General features: G+C 48.0%; 1 protein-coding gene across 5 annotated transcripts in view; it reads right to left on the bottom strand.

Moving 5' to 3' along the window:
• Positions 1–19303, bottom strand: part of Npas2 (neuronal PAS domain protein 2) — a 157920-nt gene extending 138617 nt beyond the window's left edge. For 3 of the 5 annotated variants that reach the window (XM_046440345.1, XM_046440349.1, XM_046440348.1), the window contains exon 1: positions 17826–18078. The gene's annotated coding sequence lies outside the window, so the exon portion shown is untranslated. Of the gene's footprint in view, positions 1–17062; positions 17705–17825; positions 18079–19151 lie in introns of those variants that run through there. The other 2 variants (XM_058578316.1, XM_058578315.1) reach the window with 2 other exon arrangements.
• Between the last annotated feature and the right edge of the window lie 2942 nt (positions 19304–22245).

Here is a 22245-nt window from a genome sequence, read left to right as displayed (position 1 = left end):
AATAATAATACTGTGTGGACCCTCCTGCTCCAGACCATGAACCAGGCTGTGCTGATCTATCCTTCTAATTCCTAAAAATGTCTCAGAGACAAGGACATGGCTTCCTGGGCCAGCGAAGTGCCTGGTTATTTAGAGCGCTGTGCATGTTGGACAGCAAGCCCCGCTGGCATGGTTAGGCATTTAGATGAGCAGATACTGCAGAAACAGGAGGTGGCCGGGTCAGAGGAAAGAGGTCTTTATCAACATACCCAGACCAACAGCCAGAGTGCCTGCAGTTCTAGTCCCACACCCAAACCATGGGCAAGGTGCTGAGAGCCCAAGACAATTTTCTACATGGGTGCACACCATGCCCACAGAAGAGGGGTGGAACACAATGGGGTTCTCTGTTTCAGTGCCCAACAGACGCCACTCCCTTCCATCTAGAAAGAGGGAAAGAAACAATTGCTCCTTGGAGATGGGATGAAAGTGACCCAGGGTTCTTCTTCTGACCTTTTGGAATGTAAATGAAGTATCTCCAGGGGTGAGACAGCACCTGTGTATATCTACCTTTGGTTTGTATGAGCTAGAGGTGTCTGCAAGGCCCGGCTTCATCTCCCTGGTCATGCAAATTCCCAGGGAGATAGAGTTCCAGTCTACCTGGCCTCTGAAGGCTCACTGCATGAACTTAAGCATGGGTGCATGTGTAGGCATACATGTGTGCATGTGGGGGGGTGCAAGCATGTAGAGTTGCGTGTGTGCCCGTGCATACATTTGTTTGCACATGCAAGCGTGTATGCGTATTGTGTTTGCATGCATGTGGCATGTGGCAGAGTGCATGTGTGTACATGCGTAGATGCAGGCACATGCGTGTGTGCATGCATGTTGAGCATGGGTGTCTGTGCACGTGTGGAGATGCAATCCTGCAGGGCAGTCTGGCTATCGAATGTTCTAACTCTTAGCCACTGGGCATACCAATTGGTCACAGGCCCATCTGGCCTCTCCACAGGCCCACAGCAAGATCTCAGCCACACAGATAGGGGTTACGGGGTTTTTTTGTTTGTTTGTTTGTTTTTTTTTTAACTTTGTAGAGAATCCAATAGCAACACTGACGGGCAGTGCTTGCTTCCTGGCTGCCAGCCGTGACCCCTGAGGGACTGCTTACACCATCTCAGTGTGTCCTCAGAACATCACCAAGTCGGTCCCACAGCTATCCCCATCTACAGAGCAGGACACAGAGGCGCTGGCGGGAAGCAGCTTTCCCACGGCACACAGCGCCAAGATGTGAAGCAGAGGCTGACGCTCCCTCCAAACTCCTGACTCCAAAGCACCAACCTCTGTACCTCCCCAGGCTTAGAGAATCCTCCTTCATTCCCACTCCCATGCTTTTTTTTTTTAACCTTTGTAGTACTGGGGATTGAGCCCAGGGCACTCTGCCCCCAAACCTTTTTATTTTTTATTTCGAGACAGGGTCTCACTAAGTTGCCCAGGCTGGCCTCCAACTTGCGATCCTCCCGACTCAGCCTCCTGAGTAGCTGGGATTCCAGGTGGGCGCCTCTGCACTAGCTTCCTTTTTCCATTTTTAACTAAAGGGGAATCAGACTGTTATTTGCTCTCTTCCCTTATCATTCCTGACCGCCTTTAACGGATGTGGTTCTCAATGTTCCTGCAATTTCTCAGGCATCTGATGTGCTCTGAGATATCCAGTTTGGAATCCCAGATCCTCGAGTCCAAAGCCTTGGAAGTATCAGGCTGTTGAGGATTCAGATAAACCTCTAAGAGGGCTGCAGGGGAAGGTCGTCTGGGGTCAGTGGCCAGTGGGTGGGGGGCATCAGAGGGTTTGGAGGACCCAGTCCCTGTGAACACAAGAGGATCTGATAAAATAGAACATCCGAGGACCTTGAGATGAATGGTTCGACTTTGAAAAGCTCCAACAAACAGCAGCTTCCTGACCTTCAGTGCAGTTCCATGAACACCAAGGGAGCACTTCCGCCTCCTGTCGTGGGGCCCAGTGGGACCATTCAATGCATGTGCACAAGGTGTCACCACCAGATCCAGGGAACTGGCACATACATCACCCCAGATGTATTTCTTTGTGTTGATAACATTCAAAAATCCTCTCTACCAGCTGTTATGAGACAGCCAATTGATTGCTGTCAATCATAATTATCACACTGTGCTACAGAATATTTTTTTAAAAAATATTCTTCTTACCTAACTGCATGGCTGTATGGGCTAAACATCCTCTCTCCTCCCCCTACTTACCCTCCCCGACTTTTGGCAGCCTCTACTCTATTCTCTACCTCTGAGAGATCAGCTTTTGTAGCCTCTACCCATGAATTGAAAGCATGCAGTATTTATCCTTAGACAAGCACAAGTATTTTTAACTGATAAGAAATGATACTTCTAGAGATGCCAGGTGCCAATTTTTGATAACGATGAAAGGGAAGGAGAGAAACTGTGGAAGACCACACACACACACACACACACATACACAAATAATCTGTATTAGATGATAAATACATTTTCTAAAATTTGCTCCTAAATCTTGCACAAAATTTTTATCTTAAATTTTTGCATATTAAAAAAAAATAATTTCTCCCATGCAAAACCCTTACACTCGAGTACCGACCATCTTCAAAGTGACGTCAGCTTCATTATGGCATTTGATCCTCACAAATGCCTTCTCTGGAAGGGGAGCCTGGTCTCAGTTTCTCAGGAGATTAACAGGCGTAAATCACTCCCCCACCTCCAAAAGGGGCTGGGCGAGGGTCTCCTGGCCCAGGTGTGATCTGCTGCATCTCAACTCACACTCACAATCAATCTCGAGAAAAACAAATCAGCTCGGACGTTCAGGGAAAATAAACTTGAAATGTCTGTCACTTTCTATCTGAAATGGGAATCAGAAAAGAATGAGCTCAACTCTGCATTTTTCTTTTCAGTTGCAGCTATAACGAGGTCCCTGTTTCCAAAATGACCAACACACACGTCTCCCTGAGGACAGACAGGGCCAGACAGAAGGGAGGGGCAGAGAAGGAGGTGAGGAGGCCAAGAGGAACCTCACAAGACCTGGGATGGGAGCCGGAGGCCGGTCTCCTCGTTGGGCCTCAGCCTCAGTGTCCCCCTCATACCACGACAACTCGGGCTTCCTGGCCTCCGAGGCCTCTTCCGACATGGCCATTCCCTGACTCTCTCTGCCCTGGAGATGAGCCACTCCTGGTCATCGAGGTTGAGGACACCAGCGTCCCTTCTCTTCCTAGCACATGCCCAACTTTTCTCCACTTCAGCTGGAAGAGGAGCAGAAGACTAACTCAAGGAAAATCCAACTTACCTTCCTTCACATTGGAAACTCACTACACATACCGCCCAGAGTTTCTGGAAGTTTTGGAAAAGGATGTTGCAAAAGTCCAGACTATTTTCCTAATACCTGGCAATCCATAGCTCGGCATAACACAGAAAATGGGATGTTAGGATGATCTGTCCTTTTCGATTTTCACTTTTGGACAGAATGTAAAATAGATCCTTTCTAGGTCTCAGGATATCTGAATGAAGTACCTCTTCTTCCTAAACTCAAATTCAATCTTCAACTTTGGTTGAAACAGAACCTCCTTGGACTATGACTAACTCTAGAACATGAAATACGTTCTGGAAGGATAAGGATTCATTCCTGCATGATTCAGGTGTCATGAACAAAATAATTGACCAGAAGTAGCAATGACAGCATGGACTGAAGCCTCTCAAACTGTGAGCCAAATAAACCTTTCATCTTTATAAGCAGGTTACCTCAGGTATTTTGTTATGATAAAGGAAAGCTGACTTCGAGGTGATTGTGCACCCCCGATGGGCATAATCAGAACTCTGAGTTACCCCTACAATCATCCTTAACTCCAGACTGCATTGTTTCATGTCTGGCTCTGACAACAAGTAATCAAAACCCTATCACTCCCATCACCATTATTCAAAGCACAAATTTGTCATTTCTTCCATCCGCCACCCTCCCTAACTCAGTCTGAGCACTGGTTTCCTAGAACTCTCTGAAAGCATACACAACCCAGAATAACTCAGATAGATGTTACTAAGGATTCTGTTTTGTTTTGTTTTGTTTTTTAATTGCTCAAGACAGGGTAATATGCCAATTCTGAGAACTCCACATCTTGGAGGTACGAATCTCTGATAGTTGAAAGAAATTTGATTTTGTGTGTATAAACGTGCATACATCATTGGGCAGACCAAATTATTCTGATGTTCATTTTCAGATTGTCTGTTGTCCTAAATGGTGGTAACAGGAAGATAGACAAAGATACACCAGATGGAACAGGACTCCTCAATTGTCCCCTGACAAAAAGAACTTTGCCCACAGCTGCCAAAACTGGCAGAGGGGTGCGGGTGTCCTGACCTGGCCCTAGTGAGTTAGGTGGAACACCGTGGGGATGCTCCCCGAGAGTTCGGCTGAGGATACAACTTAGAAAAACCCTGTTGGGAAAAGTCTATGATACCTCATTTGCTCATTTTTGCCTTTAGAGTTTACTGAGTGCTGAGGCCACTGCCCCTGTGTGGAGGGGACCTTTCAGGGTAACCCTGAGGGATTTCTAGAAGGCGCTTCTGGAAACTTCTCCATGAATCAGCCCGTTGCTTGTTTTCTGGCTGCCCTGGACTGAGGCAGCCCGGGTGAAACAGTGGCTCACAAACGTGGTCCGAGGTGGCCCCTGCCTTTCTGCACCGACTTCACCATTGAGCTCAGCTGAAGAGAGATGTACCTGGCTCCAGATAATGAGGAGAGACAGAACCAGTGTCCTGATTTAACAGCCCTCATTACAGTCACAGAAACAATTTTTGAAAAGCAGGTTAGCTACTAAAGAGATGGCAAGGAACAGAATAATGATTTTGCCCTAAAAAAAGACTCTCCTGAAAGCATCCCTCTTCGGAGCCCTTTCACCCAGGCCTTCTCCTCCGGAGGGCCAGGCGGGACCCAGACACCACATGGCATGTGCCCGGTGGCCTCACGACAACCTCACCCCAGAGAAAACCACTTCAGCCAAAGAAGTCATGTTTCGAATGCTTAATGGGTTCTAGACACCTCCTCTATCTTCTTGGAAGTGGCATTTCAGAAAAAGTAAATAAACACTGGCTGTTCTATTTTTGGTCCTTCTTGAAAGGACCAGAGCTCTGGTCTGGCTCTCCTGGTGTGAGTCATTTAACTTCTCTGAACCTCAGCGTCTTATATGTAAAAGAGGAACAAGAGCGTGCTTCCCCCCCAGAGCCTGTTGTCTGATCACAGCAGTGACTGTGTGTGACAGGGACAGGTGTCCTCCTCCCAAACCACCCTGAGACCTGATGATTATGGAACAGTTGCCCAGCTGGTTATGGAACAAGGACCAAGACATGCTAAAGGAGTGGCAGTGATAAGGTTATGGGGGTCAGAAGGACAGGTGACCAAATCCCACGGTGTACCCTGCCCTCCAGTGCCATGCCTGAGAAGAGCTACTAAAAACTGTTAGAATAGCCAGGAGCTGCGGCACATCCCCCTAATCCCATCAGCTCGGGAGGCTGAGGCAGGAGAACTACAAGTTCAAAGCCAGCCTCAGCAATTTAGTGAGGTGCTAAGCGACTCAGTGAGACCCTGTCCCTACATAAAACCCAAAATAGGGCTGGGGATGTGGCTCAGTGGCCCAGTGGCCCTGAGTTCAATCCCTGGTAACCTCACACCCCCAAACTGTTAAAATAAGTTATAGCCTGATGAGAAATATAAGTTCTGGTATTTTATTACCGAGAGTGTGACTACATGAATTATATGATACAATATAATTAACAATATTGTATCATTTAATGCAAAGAGGTAGAAGAGAGGATTCTGAATGTTTTTGTCAGAGAAACGATACGTGTTTGAGATAATGGATAAGCTGAGTTTCCCAAGTTGATCAATGCACAAAAAATCAACATACAAGAGGAGCACATGGTACCCCACCAAGGTGCACAATTATCTGTCAATTTTTTTAACTGAAGGAGGGCTGGGGGCGTAGCACAGTGGTAGAGTGCTTGCCTAGCACAGGCAAGGCCTTGGGTTCGATCCCCAGTACTGCAAAAACAAAAAAGCAGGCATTTTATTTTTTAATCACAGATCTGAGTGAGCCGCTCTGCGCACTCACTTTGTTTATCTAGAAGTCACATGTCACAGTCTACCAGAGGGAGCCGCTTCCCAGAAGCCAACCCGGACAATCTGTATCCAACCTTGTCCTCGTTTCTCCCCGGACCCAGCTGCCTCCAGAATGCCGCCTGCCTTATCTTGTGCTCATGTCAGAGCGCAGATTGTGGAGAGCGCAGAGAGATAAGGCGATTGCAGGCCAAAGTCAGCAGCAGGCTGCTCTCACAGTTTCTGGGGGTGACTGTGAGCTGGGGTGGCCTTGCTCCTGCAGACCTGAGCCAAGACCCCTGATTGTTCAGGTGAAGAAACCTCCTCAGTCCTCCACAGAGAGAGGGCAGCACTGAGCACCCGAGAGGGGACAGCAGGCCTGCTGGGCCCACAGGACCAGGCCCCTTTGCTGTGTGCATCTCCAGTTTTCATCTGGAAATCATCATCCAATTGCACTGTGCAATCATGAGCTCCTCTCCTTTCACCTCCAACCAACTTAACCCCCAGAGGGGCGCGAATGTGTGACCCCGTCCAAAGAATAAACTGGTCCCACTGAAAATCAGGGGGTCCTTATTGTTTGGTGGATTGTGACACAGAAGAAAAAATAATAATAATAACAGCATCTTTCTAGGGTGGTTAAAACAGAACTTCAATTCCTGAAGCCAATCCTCTCTAGAAAAAGAAATGAAAGGTCACACGAATAGCACATGTCACATTTGTCCTGGTAAAGTGGCCCCACATGGCTACCTCATAAAAATTGCAGAATCCATGGGAATACACAGTCTATTTGATTTGTACTGATTTGTACAGACACAAAACAGTTAGGAGGGTACTTTGTTCTTACGAATGGCAAATGCTTTTGAAAGAAAACTGTGTGACCCCAAGCAACTGCCAAGACATTGTAAATGTGCGGTTTCCGTAGTTCAAGCATTTCATTCCCCCCCCCCCCGTTACATTAGCTTTCAGGAGAATGCTGGGATATAGTGTGTTTTGTTTTGTTTTGTACTGGGGATTGAACTCAGGGGCACTCGACCACTGAGCCACATCCCCAGCCCTATTTTGGGTTTTATTAGAGACAGGGTCTCACTGAGTTGCTTAGCACCTTACTAAGTTGCTGAGGCTGGCCTTGAACTCTAGATCCTCCTGCCTCAGCCTCCTGAGCCACTGGGAATATACTGTGTTTTAAATTGCCAGCATGGACCTTGTCTAAAAACAATCAAGGACTTCATTTAAGGAGAAAACACTTTGCTGCTGGCATTGACCTGGCTGGGTGTGTGAGAGTTTGATCTACGACCTGCCCATAACAGCAAGAAATCAAACAGCACCATGACTTCTCATTTTAATAGAACTCTTCTCTCCTATCGGTGTTTAGCTTTGAGGATTGATTGACAGATGAAGAAACCCAGGCTTGGCGTATGTGGGACGTGCCAAGTCCAAGTGGTCATGTCTGGGTGCCAACCCTTTCCACTGCAGGCACAAGCTGACTTCATTAAACCATGTGAAAGTGTCGCTGACACACACACAAGGAAAGCCACTCACATGCTGTGATTTAAAATGAGGCCACAGGTCAGTGCTGGCCAAGGAGGACTGTTTCATAGGTATCTTTAAGAGTCAGATGGCCATGCACACAGAATGGCCAAACCCCAGGATGTCAGAAAACACACACACAGCCTCAAGGAAGTACGTGCTTAGGGTGCCACCCAAGGAACACCCAACAGGGGACGGGACTGCTGCTGAATAAAGCTAGGCAGACACTCAGCAAAGCTGAAACCTAAGGAGATTCTGTGTATAAAGTAGAGGTCAGATGGCTGACCCCTGGCCCCTGTGAACGCCTAACTTGTGCGAATACAGTAGAACATTACAGACACCGGGAACACCCAAAGAACTGTTCTTTTAAACATAAAGACGAGACAAACTGTTCTTTTTAAACCCTAAGCATTTAGTCTGCCACTAGACACCCCATCATTTCCTAGTTTTTTTTTGCCACACAGAGGCGAACCCAGGGCCCCTTGGTTGGCAAGCAGCAACTTTCTTGTGGGAAGAATGCCACTATCCCAGTCACAGAGACCTGAGAGAGCAGAGCTGTGACATGGCAGAGGAGAAACAGGAGTCCTACAGGTAGCTCCGCACACCGCAGGCTGTGTGCACACCGTGGATTCCACGGGGCAGATTCCACGGGACAGATTCCATGGGGCAGATTCAGCGACCGCACAGCCAAAGTATTCAAGGAAACAATGGCATCTGTACTGATCCCAGACACACTCCTTCCTGTCACTAAGCCATGAACCACAGCAGATAACAACTATGCACAGGTGTTTACACCGTATTGGGTGTTGTAAGAGATGTCGAGATGATTTACAGTGGATGGGAGAATGGACACAGCTTCTAGGGTAATGAAGCATGCAGACCAGCTAAGTGTCTGCAGCAGGTTTCTAAAGTCATCCGAGGACAAGAATGCCGCAGTCTGGCTGGGCACAATTCAGGAGCCACTTGTCAAGCAGAAATGAACTTTATTTTTAGAACACACACACCACACCACACTGCTCTTCAGGAATTCCCTCAGAGCCCAACTGCCACCACCGGCTTCCCACAAGCCTCTCAGCCCCCCCCCCACACACACACACACCTCTTGCTCTTGAGGCTAGGTCGCATGGGCGGAGCCAAAAAAAGTCCCCCAGTGAGCAGCTCCATGGTCTGAAAGGGCGGGGAAACAGCCCAATGAACATCAAGGCAGAGGAGCCAATCAGCTGGCAGCTAGAAGTTTGCTGGGGCCGCTGTGAGCCAATCATCAGCCGGCAGCTGGAAGTTTGCTGGCAGCTGGAAGTTTGCTGGGGCCCCTTGGGCTGTGGCTCTCAACACAAGAATGACGGATGAATGGTCCTGGCGGTGGAAAGGCAGACAAGGTGCTCTCTTGGCCCATAGAAGAGTCAGGTGTCATGGAGTTCCCGTGACACTAGTTAAGGGGGCCCATCTGCTGCTGGGAGGTGGGGAGCTTTCTCATTTCCTTCAGAGAATGCCCATGGGCCTGTCCTGCGTGGCTGCTGGGGACAGGGGTGCTCACAGACCCAGCCAGCGCCCAGTTTGCCAAGGGAGTTACGTGCACAGGAATGGGTGAAACTGATGATGTCAGGAATGGTGTCCAAGAGCCGTGGCTGAGCCCAGCCAGGAAGCATCCTGGGAATAGCTAAAAAAGCAAATGCAAGGTTCAGGGATCCAAGAGCTGAGTCAGCATGCCAAGGGGCGAATGACAGCAAGATCGGGTGAAAAGGGTTAGACACGCAGGTCAGAGGACAGTGCAAGGTCAGGAGTGAGCTATGCAAGGCAGGAGAGTTTCATGACGGCCACCCTGAACTCCAAATCCAGGGTCTGTGTCTCCCCTGCACACAATCTCCAAAAGAGATGCTTTTTTTTTTAGATCAAATAAATGTACAGAATATAGTCACAGCATGGAGATTGTCGGACCCCTGTTGGTAAAACCCGTGTATGTGAATGAGTGGTAGTTTCCAGGGGAGAGTAAAGCAGGTGACAAGCACATGCGTCATCCGGGGACCAAGTGGAAACAGGCCACCTCACTGGAGAGTGGAGAGACAAAAGCTATGGGTGGAAAGTTCCAGAAGCAGCTCAAAAATAAGCAGCTCTGTTATCTCCACTGAAATCAGCCTGACCAGAGCCATCAAGCCAAGAGACGGTTATGAGTCAAGGCCCACATCTGAGGGGAAGCAGAAGTTCTCTAGCTTGAGGGACCTTAACTACTGCAAACTTGTCATGCTGAGTTGCCGTGAGTGAATTCCTCTCTCTAGGAGTCACTGGGAAGGAGAAGGGGGAGAGGCCACAGAGGTCAAATCCTCCCGGACCATTGAGAAGGCCTTGGAGAGGTCACCTAAAGATGGCTATCTACCTGTGGTCATTGGATGAACTGATTCCAGAGCTAAACAGCAGCGGTTCTCAGCAACATTCCAGCCCCCACCACCCACACCCACCCCAAAAGTTGGGTGTTCAAGTTTTCCTTCTATTTTTATGAGCTCTTGGTCTCCAGGGAAACAGGCATCTGTTGCGGTAACCGATGGTGACACAGAGGGCCATGTGGACTGCACAAACCCACGTGTCCAAGTGGCGAGTGCACGATTGGTGGGATCCATGGAGCAGCCAGACTGACTCCTCTGTGTCCTTTCTCCAGCACACCTGCTCAAAAATCACCTCTCCAGCTCCCAGGCAGGGCCTGTCCCCACGGCTCTGTCAACAGCAGGCTGATCAGAGCGGTTCACCCTCTGGTCAGCTCAGCCGTGAAGCTGTCTATTTCTAAACAGGTCTTAACCTCACAAAATAGGACAGTGGAAAATTACAGCCAACAGGTTCCAAAACGGAAAACACACTTGTTAACATTTGTATTTTAAATGTCCCCCAAAGATGTGTTTAAAAGATGAGCTGTCATCCTGACAGCAGAGGAGCCTTTAAGAGGTGGGGCCTAGCAGAAGGCAGTGAGGTCATTGGGGGCGGGCCCTTGAGGAAAGACTGGGAGCCCCGCCCCTTCCTCTCTCTTTCACTTCCTAGTCGCCCTGAGGTAAACACAGCTCTGCTACCACGTCCTTTCACCATGGTGTACCATCTCCTCACTGGCTCTAAAGCAACAGGACCAAGTGACCATGAACTGAAACCTCTGAAACCATGAGCCAAAATAAATCTTTCCTCCTTTTAAGTTGTTTATCTCAGGCATTTTGTCACAGCAACAGAAAGCTGACTAAACATCTGGATGTTTCTACATAACAGTTAAAGACAAATCTGAATTCCATTAAAGTGGACTCTTTGTGAAACTACCATACAAGGCCTGCTCCTGAGTGCCTGTGACTACAGGCTGGATTTGAAATGGAATTAAGGAGGACCAAAATGTTCATGTTTTCATGCCATAAATATAGATGTTAATTAAAAAAAAAATGTTTAAATGGAGGCATTCTTATTTGTTGGGAGTCTCAATGGTTTCTTTTGTCATCTCTTAGGTTATTGCAGATACGTAATAACTAATCATTCTACTCATATCAAGATATTTGGGATGCTTTTGTGCAGACAACCAAGACCGAAAAGCTATGCTAGGTGCTTTACACTGTCCCCAGCAAGGCTACTGATTGTTTTTGAAGACATCTTTGTCTTTTTAACATCTCCTTTCCTATCAGAGGACAACATATGGTCAGCCTTCCCTAGTACAAGAGTGATACCTTGGCAAATGTGTCATTCCCTAAAAGCAATGACCAGTTCTTATGAGTTCCATCCATCCCGTTTCCTCCCCTGTCTTCTCTAGCAAAAGTGAAAAAAAAAAAAAAATCCAAGAAACTGTCTTTCAGCTGGGTCTCATGTAGACACAAAGTACGTGTTTAAGTGACCACTGCGCCTTCAGAGAACGGGGTTCAGAGGCTGTCAGACTATAAATTCGGGGGCAGTTCACCATCTGATTGGACTTAGAAGGTTCTGGAAGGCCATCTCCTTGGGGTTTTCTTGGAAACAGATCACTGGAGGGGTGTGTCTCCTAACATCATTTTCAGGAAATTTTTCAAGGTTCCTGTAAGGCTGATTGTGTCTATTTATTTTTCATGACACTCCTCAATTTCAAAGATTCCCTTTTGTGCCTTCACACATCACTGAAACACTCCCCAAACAATCACATCTGTCCCAACCCACTCCCACCCTCCCGTTTGAATCCATGCATTCAACTAAACTGAGGTGGAAAATACTTTTTTAAACAAAAGTCCAACTGTACCAAACATGTACAGAACTTTTCCTCTCATTATTCCCTTAAGAAATACATTGTACAACTTTTACACTGTATTAGGTATTGTGAGTCATCTAGAGATAATCTAAAGTATACTAGATGTGCATAATAAGTTCTATGCAGACACCATGCTGTTTACATAAAGGACTGCAGCATCCGTGGATTTTGGAGGGGAGTCTTGAAAATGATCCCTTGTGGACACTGAGGGATGACTGTATAGGTAGTCATTAAAATTATGTTTACATGTGATTTTTGATGACTAGGGAAATAAATGCTTATATTCAGATTAAGGGAAGCAACCAGAATAAGATTTGTAAGCAGTATTATCTCAAGCATGTGAAAATGCCCAGAAAAGACTTGGAAAGTGGATAATACATAGCATTAGTTAAGATGGAGATGAGGCATCCTTACATACCAAATGGGAGAAATTCAAAGGGGCAGCTCTTTTGGTTGTCTATTAAGCAGCATCTATCAATATTTCAAACAGATGCATCTTTTTACCCAGAAATCCCTTCCTAGTAATCCTTGACCTAGAAAAACTTGAAGTGTACACAAAGATATACCGATAAGGAAGTTAATAAACACACGGTTGGCAGTGAAGAAATGGAAACAAAACGTTTATCAATAGGAATGAACTAAGTTATTTCCCATCCCTTCTGAATAATACTCTGCAGCCTTTGAAAATAAAGAAGTAGATGGGAAGTCATGAAGCAAAGACGTCTCAATGCCACAGTGTTGTTCTTTTTAAATGTCACTAAATATTATGCATAGAATGAGTTCTGTTTTTAAAACACATAAATGTATGTATGTAAATGCACCAGAAAACGACTAGCAGAACATACCCCGGGCTACCTCTGGAGAAGGGCAGAGAGTTATGGGAGGTATGAGTTAGCATGCTTTTGGCTACAGCTAACGAAAAACCTAACTGGACCTGTTGCACACAGAAATCAAGATCCTCAAAGTGCCCCAAAGCAGATTTTTGGGGACATTCAGAAGCTTAAGGACACCCCGATGCCACGTTCTTCACCTTTGTATGCCAGCCCAGGCTGTTCTGGTGGGTGACCACTGCCCAGCTCACAGGCATTAGGCCCATGTACCACACTAGAGGGGAAGAAAAGGGCAGTTTCTTCTCTTTCCTCTTTTTAAGACCAGGGAAACTCCCAGAAGCCTCTGAGCAACCCACCTGACATTTTATTGGGTAGGCCTAAGTCCATATCCTCACTCCTGAGCCAATCACAGACCAGGGCAGCAGGCCCACCCGGCTGCTTGGCCAATCAGGTTTTATCTTCTGAGACAGGTGGGAGAGGGAAGACTCCCCAGCATCACTAGGTTTCTGCCAGGCCAAGAAGCAGGGAGGACCTGCCCGCACAGGGGAAGGGAAGCTTGTTGTCCAGAATGGGTACTGTGTTATCTGAAAATTTATGTAAGATCACACCCATGCATTTTGTAAAATCCAATATAAAAATAGTTTAATACCTAGAAGGGAGACGAAGAAATACACTTCAAAATATCGGGCAGTCTTCATTTTTAAAATTATTTTCTGTCTTTCCCAAACACTATGAGATGCACTTTGAAAAACAAACAAAAACCCCAGTGATTTTGAAAATCATCTTCCGCACTGAATATTTTGACCATCGATGGGCATAAAAAATTCTCTGTGAGACTGTAACTGTGACATTTTTGGTTCAGTAGAGGCAGGGAAAATCACACAGACTTGCCAGCTTACCTTTAGATGGGACTTTGATGGGGAACTTATACTAAAGTAAGAAGAACGGATTGATGGCTTTAATTCTTACAAGTGCCCAACCAGGGAATGGACTGATGTCATTCCAAGTGGAGAGGGGCTTGCCTTTCCCTCTGCACAGTATTTTTAAGGAGTGCATGAGGACCCAGGCACTGGTCTCTTCAGTGGAACCTACAGGACAGGTACCAGGCATAGACTCAGATGAATATAATCCTGGATGGGCCATCAAGGAAGCTAACCACAAGCTAGGGGGCTGGGGCAGAAGGAGAGGTGAGCAGCTCCCACTCGTTCTAGTTTGCATCTGGATTAACTTCCATACTTGGCTGCTTGGCAGCCCTACCTGCCCGGTTCCCTACCGCCTGCCCTGAATTCGTGGGTCAACAAAATGGAATCTCTGATTGGTGATCTACGTGGAAAAACATGTAAGGAAATGCTTCCTCCTCCTTGTTGTCTAGCTCCCTCTCTTCTGTAGGACCATAAAAGCCATCGCTTTGGCTAGGCCTGACATTTACCCTTTACCCACAATCCTGGAAACCTGGCTAGGTCAGCATCCTTAGCACTATTTTTCTTAGAAGGATGCTTAGGTTCAGAAAAGTTAAAAAGTGATTCCAAGTCACAGAACAGCTGAGCGGGGCATCTTCTCCAAATCTGTCTGACTTAAAAATCTGTGCTTTATTTCCTGCTAACTCACAAAGCTCTGTATTCATACACAACAGGTCAGCAATATGGAGTCCTCCCAGGAAATCCCCTCTCCCTGACTCCTCCCTGGCCACCACCCTGCAGTGGGGCATCCCAGGACCTCTTTTCCAGTCTAAAAATAATCAATCAATCTCTCTCCCTCTCTTCCATCTTGTCATCTCCCCAGGGGCAGACATGACCCATCTTTATTTTGGGACATCGGGGACTGCTATGTGATACATGCCCCATAAATGTGTGCTGGATTGGATTAAGTGTATCCCAGACCCCTACTGGGCTGCGGCACCTGGAAGATGTGGACTCATTCTAGTTTGCATCAGATCAACTTCCATACTGCAATTCAGGTGAGAACTGCAGGAGCCCAGACCCCAGCCCAGAACTCCTGGATTCAGGGTGCATTAAACAAGGGCCCTGGTGATTCAGGGGCACTGTGCTTCCCCACGCCCCTCACCCCTTTCCATGGTGTTTACTCCATACCCGTGTAGGGGCACGCTCTCTCCTTTTTATTCTACATCATCAAATGGAACTACATATTAAGAGCGGCAAAAGTTCAAGTGGTGTTTGGGGAAAATTTACCAGAGAAATGACTTTGCCTAAAATACCAAGCCGTCCCTAATTTCAGTCGAAGAACTCAAATTAGAAGCAGTCGTGCCTTAAAGACTGCAGGAAAAATTCCCCTTTTAAACATATGCTCATATTTAATAAATGCTTATTTAGTTCTCTAAGGTACTATTAATCATCAGGTTTAAATAGGATTACTCACAGTTAAGTACTCCATTAGCATTCAGAAATTTCTAACCTTTGGATAGTGCTTACCAACAATTCAGCTCATTTCCCACACTTATTTATTGAGCATCTATTATGAAGAAGACTTCAAAGGGATGAGATGAAGAGATGAGATATGAATGTGACAGTCCCTGACCTCTTGTCTTTGCTACAAATAGAACGAGGACCAGGAACATGCTACTCAAACATTTCTGTAAGTAAATAGTGCATCAAGTACCATTTTCGCTATTTAAATGCGAAACTCAATTAGATGTGTGCTATGATGCAGCCAATTAAACTATTGGCATAAAACAGCCAGGAATACTGAGTCACCAAGCTATTTTCAACACCTTGCAGTCTGACCTGTCTTGGGAAAGATGTCACAGTGTGCCTGGTATCAGCATGGGACAGTCAGTATCTCCATTGGGTTGGAAGAACTGGCCATTCATGTCAGGAAGAAGGCACATATTTGTTTTAAAAACTAAGAAAAAAGACAGCCCTTTGGCTTTTAAGGATCAAAAGCAAGACTGAAGAAAACAACCTAAAGATGGAGATACAAAAAGTACATACACACATTATTTTAATCTTAAGACATTCAAGAACTTTGAATCTCTCACTTCAGAACAAGTAAGTGTTAAGAATGAGCTATAAAGGTTCCAAGAACTAAAAATGACTATACAAAATATAAGATGGATTCAACTTGTTAATGATGTGTGTTATTTATCATTTTCATTATTTTTAAATCACTTTCATAATTAGAGAGCCAGAAATATAAAACAGGGTCCAAATTTAAAAACAAAAACAAATGAACTTGAAAACAAGGCTTTTCTACATAAAGATCAATTTTTCAGTTACCATCTGAATACTCTCTTATCCTACCCAGGAATTTATTTTTCATCACACTAATTAGTAAAGTCTCACTTGGTTCTTTTCTTGGCATGCTTCACTGGGGGGGGGAGGGTGTTTTATTAATAACATATTTCCTCTAGAGTGTACTCCCTTCTTTCACCTCCATGGGAGTCTCTCTGGGGAGTAGTAAGAATAAAACCCTTCCTATATTTGTGCACAGTGGGACAGATCCGAAAATAAATAGAGGCATCGATTTCTGAGAAGAAAATGGCTAAACACAGCACATTTACAATTCTTCTAAGCCACATTCCACATTTCTTTGTAAGATGGAAGATAATTACTGAACGTCTTTATGTTGCACACTTTATTTTTAAATCTTTTACTAGACTGCCACTTCTACTGGTCCTGGTTGAGCTGAAAGGAAACACTGAATTTTCGCTTTTGTAACATAGTGGCCCAGGTCAGAGAAACTCTTCAACATTACACTTATATTTATTTGAGGATTATTTTAAAAATAAATTGGGGGGGGGTTATCTTTGGCAAACGTTTTCCTTTAAGGAAATCTGAGCAGCAGAAAGATAGAGCTAGTATGTGCCCTTGAATTTGAAGGGTGCCTTCCAAGCAAGGCAGCTCTCTTTTTAATGCAAGCCATAATTAGTTGGTCAGTTCACCGGATGGGGACTTTGGTTGCTGTGAAAGAGACAGAGGTGTTGACAGAGCTGAGATTGGCCAGTAACTGGTTCAGAATTAATTTCCTGGGAAGTCCAAATAGGAAAACCCCTCCTATTAAGGAAAAGAAGGTTTGGGCTCTAATGATTCTGACCGACTAGCTCGCCTCCGCTGATTAAGTAATTTAATAACCACTCAGTATTTTACCTGTAAAGCAACAGGCTAACCACTTTAAGGATCCTGGGGCGGATACCAAAGCAACCGGTAAAGAGGAAACGCTGCAGTTCTCCCCTCTAGGACCCCTCCTGAACACCTGTTGAACGCCAGGGCAGATTTTAACTTTCAGAACTGAAGAGAGGTTTTAAGACTTAGTGGGAGTTCCTGTGTATATTTTAGGTTTCCATCTTGCTTAATCAACAAAACTGGTTACTAATTATTTATGAATCACAGGGATGAAAACAAACTTTCTTACCTTGAGCAGTTAAGGAGTGGCAGGCCGAGAAATGAGGCTGGTTTGAATTTAGCCCCTTGGTACTTGTTCCTTCCTCAGGTTCCCCACCCAGCGTGGCTCCTCAGAAAGGTCAAAGGTGCGCACCTCCTCTGCTCGGGGAGGGGGCACACCTCCCCACAAAGCAACACGCTGGCATCCAAGCTGGGGCGCTCCCGGCCGCCAGACGACTCGCCCTCCAAGCTCACAGGACCCGGTACCCAATCCAACCCAGAACCAATCCCGATCCAGGGACCGGGGGACACTGCCAGCCCCTGCCTGGGGCGCGCACGCCGCACTCTCCAGGGGTCCCGGGCTCCCCAAGCTTAAGGGACCTCGAGATGCGGCTCTGGGAGGGCAGCGCGCAATCTTCAAATCTGCCCTCCGGAGACCCGGCCCCTACCCACCATGATCTACCCTCTTAAGACCCCTTCCCCCAAATTCTGAGGTTTGGGGCGCCTAGTCCTCTGCCTCCCGCAGCGAGACGCGCCCGCAGCCCACCATCTGGGTTGTCACTGTCGTCCAGCAGGACGCGATGCTCGGGGCGGCTGGAATTGTGTGTGCGAAGGGGAACCCACCTCCCGGCGCCCTGGGTCCCCGGCGCTGCGCAGCCTCGCGCAGTCTCGCGCCGGAGCGCCCCTCCCGGGCCCGCGCGTCCCCCGCGCTGGTGAGCAGGTGACTGAGTCCTGCGACCCACGCGCACGTACTCCCACCGCAGGACCCCGCGCTCTCAGCGGCAGCCCCTTACCTCCGAGAGGGCCGGGGCGGCCCCGCGGGGCCGGACTCGGACTGGGCCGGGAAGACGCGCCTCCCGCCGCCGCTGGGAGCCGAGGCGGCGAGCGGGCGCGGCGAGCTCCTCCCGGGCGGCGGCGGGAGGCGCTGCTCTCGCTGCCGCCGCCGCCGCCGCTGCCGCGGGTCTCCAAGCTGCGCGGCCGCCGCTCCTGGGCCGCCGCCGAGCGGGTCCCTGGGCTCCTGCGGGAGGCCGGCAGCTCGCGCGGCAAACTCTTCCGTGCGCAGAGCCGGCGGGGACAGCCGCCGCCGCCGCCGCCGCCGCTCCCCCTCCCTGCTCCCTCCCACCTCCTCCTTCTCCTCCTCCTCTTCCTCCTCCTCCGCCTCCTTCGCTGTGCTGTCGCCACCGGCGGGGTCTCTCCTGGCCGAGACCCAGCCTGGGACGCGCACCCGGCGCGTGCCGAAGGCAGACCGACCCCAAGACCCCCGGCTTCCCTGGGCGGTGTAGACACCCGCGCGCCCCCAGGCAGCCGCCGGCCCTGCGGTGCCGCAAAGGACCCTCGGCTCGGTCCTGCCTGGAGCGCGGGGTCGGGACTAGGATCGGTGAAGGGGGCGTTGTGCTTGGAGGTGAACCCTGGACAGGGGAAGCCAGCAGCTGCGGACCTGCCAGGCGAGGTCCCGTTAAAGTTGTCACTGGGGGCAGCAAGGACTCTTTCGTCCCCGCTTACTGCAGACCCTCATAGCTCCTACAGCCATCCTGCTGTCCCACGTCGGGGTGGGGGGTAGCGAGCACGCGACAGTCACCCCCTCCACGCTGATCTCGAGGAGCTGGGCTGTAGGAAGTCCCCGACCCCAGGGCACCGGGCGCATCACTGCGGGGACCACCACGATAGTCTCCTGGAGCGGCGGGAGTGCGGGCGGGGGCAAGTGGGAGGTGGGGGCCCAGAGAAATGTGGGTGAACACTGTCCACTTGAGGTCAGCAGTAGCTGCTGGAGAGAAATAATGAGTGCCTCTTCCAAGACAAACGTAGCCCGTCCGGAAAATGGGTCAAGGATGGCAAGGAACCAGCTAATTGTCCCCACTTGGCCGGCAGAGGCGAGTGGGGTGGGGGCTGCGGCCAGGAGCGCGCACTCGGAGCCCGGCTTTGCCTCTCCCTCCCCTCCCCCGCTGCCCTCCTCTCCTTTTGCACCAGTGCAGGAAATGTTCCACTGACCTACATATTTTTCCAAACATACGTGACCTTTTTTTTTTTTTTTCCTCTGTGGGAGGAGACAGGCGAGAATCCAAGAAAAAGAGAAGCTGGAGAGGCAGCAACGCGCGCGAGAAAACAGGGAGGCTTTTTACCAAGCTCAGGCAGACACCGAGCCGAAACGGTTGCGTGCACGGAGCCCCCAGGAGCCGGGAGCTGCTGTTCGCTACTCTGCGGGGCTCCGAGAGCGAGTGGGGTGAGAAGGGGGACAGCGCGCCCAGCCGAGGTCCGGAACGGTGGCGGATTTCCCCTAAACTCGCAGCCTCCTCCGCCCCTGCCCTGAGGCGGCGACCACAGCTGGCACCTGGGTAGAAGCCCCAGGAGGGAAGAAATCTCCGCCCCCTGCCACAAAGGTTACCCCCTCCCTGACATCACTTAGGTACATTTCCTGGCGCCGCGCTCTGGGACGTCCCTCTGTCGCTTACACATCCTGACAAGGGACCCTGGAAAAGAAAGCGCCCTCCTCTACCTCTTGCCCCCCTCTCTTTTATTTTGGTCATACTCTATTTAGTGGCCAGGGGGTCTCCTAAGGCCCTTGTCCAGAGTCAGCCCCTGCAGGGGACGAGGAGGGTGCCCCCACGCGGTTCCAAGGCCTAGCTTTCTCCCAGGCTCCTGAGCTCCGCAGGCCCTCTCCCGCGCAGACCCGACCAGAGCGCCTTATTTGGGCATGCAACCCCACACCGTCAATTAGATCAAAACGCTCACACAGAGCTCCTTTTTCCCCCCTGTAAAGTAGGTCATTCTCTTTATTTCCCACTTGTATTATTTTTGTCTAATTCTCCTCCTGAAAAATAATCAGCTGTAAAGAGCTTTGAGCATCCTAAGAGCCGCCGTTATTCTTGGGCTTGCTCTGACTTGGAGGGCTTTTCAAGAAAGAAGAGGCATTTGGCCACATCAGGAGTTGAAGTTCCTCCCTTTCCAAAAGGAGAAAAACATTTTTAAAAGAAATTTTTATTTTATTCTCCTTTATGTTCCCCCCCATCCTCCTCTCCTTCAGGCGAGCAGGTTTGACCCTGCCCTCAAAGCAGGGCTATGATCATCATTGGCTAAAGGATGAGGTTGTGTAAGAGAATTTAATGAATTTAGAGCCACCTTCCTCCTCCTCCTCCTCCTCCTCCTCCTCCTCCTCCTCCTCCTCCTTCTTTGCTTTGAAAGAGATTCCAACTGCCTCTCCTTCTCCCTTAAGGAACTTAAACAGTCACTAAAGGATCTCTGAAATGGTGCATCAAATAATTTTGCAGTGCAACAAGTATTTTTCCTATGTCCTGTTTTCAATCTATTGTCCAGTAATGCAGTTTTTGCCTATTTCTCACAGAGCTGATGTGTAGGCGGTTGTTGTGTGCTTTCCAAACTCCAGCCCATCTGCTAGTGCTAATCCCACCCAGTAGGAAGGAGACCTCTCACTTTAAGACCATAGACCACAGGGTCCCCAGAGGGACCTCAGATCTAGAGGGGAGTTGCAGAGGAAGGTCTACCTCCAGTTCATTCGGTGCATGACAGTTTGGTTCTTTTGACTGACAGTTGTTGAAGGGTTGCCATGAGTCAGACTGGGCTTGGCCTGGAAAGGATCAAGGGAACATTGGGGCAGTTTCTGTACACAAAGGGTTTACAATGTTGAGACAGGGATAAATATGAGCTAAATAGGGCAAGTGCCAGAGAAAAAGTGCCAAGGCAGTTCAAAGGAAGCACTCAGAATGGGCTTCTTGGAAGAACGGGAATGGGTGCTAGGATTTTTCATTAACCAGATAATAAAGCCAGCCTAGATCCTAATCTATGCAAGAACCATTTCAAAACTGCATTGTCAGTTATGAGAAATTGTCATGTGGTCCCAGTCATTAGCCCTTTGAAAGAACGTGACTTTATTGATTGAGTACTACAATCATGTCCCCAAGGAACCCCAGATATTTTTCAAAGAATCAAAATGGCGAAGAGAATCAATTTTTTTTTATAGTCCCTGGTATCAATCTGCAGAGGTCTAGTGAAATAATAAGAAGTTTTCACAGTCTAATCAGATATTCTTTTCCATAAGAGAAGTTGAATCTGTGGCATATCCTGATTTAAAATATTTATCCAATTAATTTCTCAACATAAGTGTTGGGTGGTTTATCAGCGTCTGTTTTTACTGTTTCATATGGGTGAGAGTGTGTGGGCCACGATAATAATTACAATCAGGAGGGTTTGGGACCCACTTTGGTAGCTTTAGACAATAAGAACAGAGTTCACACTGAATAATATCACAGTTTTCCTAGGATCTAGTTTTTTTTTTTCCATTTTAACTTAAAATTCAGAGGAAACTGAAATACAAAAGCAGTTTCTGTTAGGTACAGTAGCTTTATGCTAGAAAAGGAAAATGTAGCCACGGCAGCAGAAGGTAAGGTAGGCAGGAGAAAGCACGAGGAAGTGGCCTCAGGACCCCAAATTGGAGACTGACTCAGAAGCCAGGGCCTATGAGCACCAACTAGTAATCAAGAATGTCCACCCTTGGGGCTCAGTGGTAGAGAGCTCGCCTAGCCCAAGCTCAGTCCTGGGTGGATCCTCAGCACCACACATAAATAAATAAATTAAATAAGGATATTGTGTCCAACTACAACTAAAAAATGAATATTCCTTTTTTTTAAGGCTCATAAACAAAAAAGAAAAGAATGCCCACCTTCATGTTGCAAACCTCAGAGTCAGAATAAGAGAGTCCTTGTTCCTCAAAAGCTTCATAGGAAAGTTCAGGATCCAGCAGGCTGTCACCAGGGCCTGGGGATGCTAGGGGACAGTCAAGGCCTTGTGCATCTTCTTGGTAGAGCTGAGACTTGACTTGATCTATGCCTATCACATCATGTGGTCAGCAAGCTAAAGAATGGGTAATGGGTGTGTAGGACCCAGGGAGGAAAACTGGGCTGGAGGGATCTGAAGGTGACTAAGCCCTAGAGCCCCTGTTAATGTCCCACCAGTTAACTGCAGTGCTTCTGAGCATCACAGGAGAAAATACTCCGTGTGTGTGTGTGTGTGTGTGTGTGTGTGAGTATGTACAGGCCTACACAAACACACAAGTTAGTAAAAGAGGAGGTGACACTCTGGTCAATATGGGCACTTGAGAATGATATTTCTTTATATGTGAGTCCCTTGAGAAAGCCCTTCAGGTCCATTTTCTCTAATAAGGAAGCTGAATTTTTGGTCCCATTGACTTCTCTTCTAAGA

This window comes from Marmota monax, unplaced genomic scaffold, assembly GCF_021218885.2.
Source record: "Marmota monax isolate L192 unplaced genomic scaffold, Marmota_monax_Labrador192_F-V1.1 WCK01_AAM20220418_F8-fsc00210, whole genome shotgun sequence".
NCBI lineage: Eukaryota > Metazoa > Chordata > Mammalia > Rodentia > Sciuridae > Marmota > Marmota monax.
The sequence above is the reverse complement of the archived record's forward strand: the minus strand, read 5'-3'. Positions and strand labels throughout refer to the sequence as shown.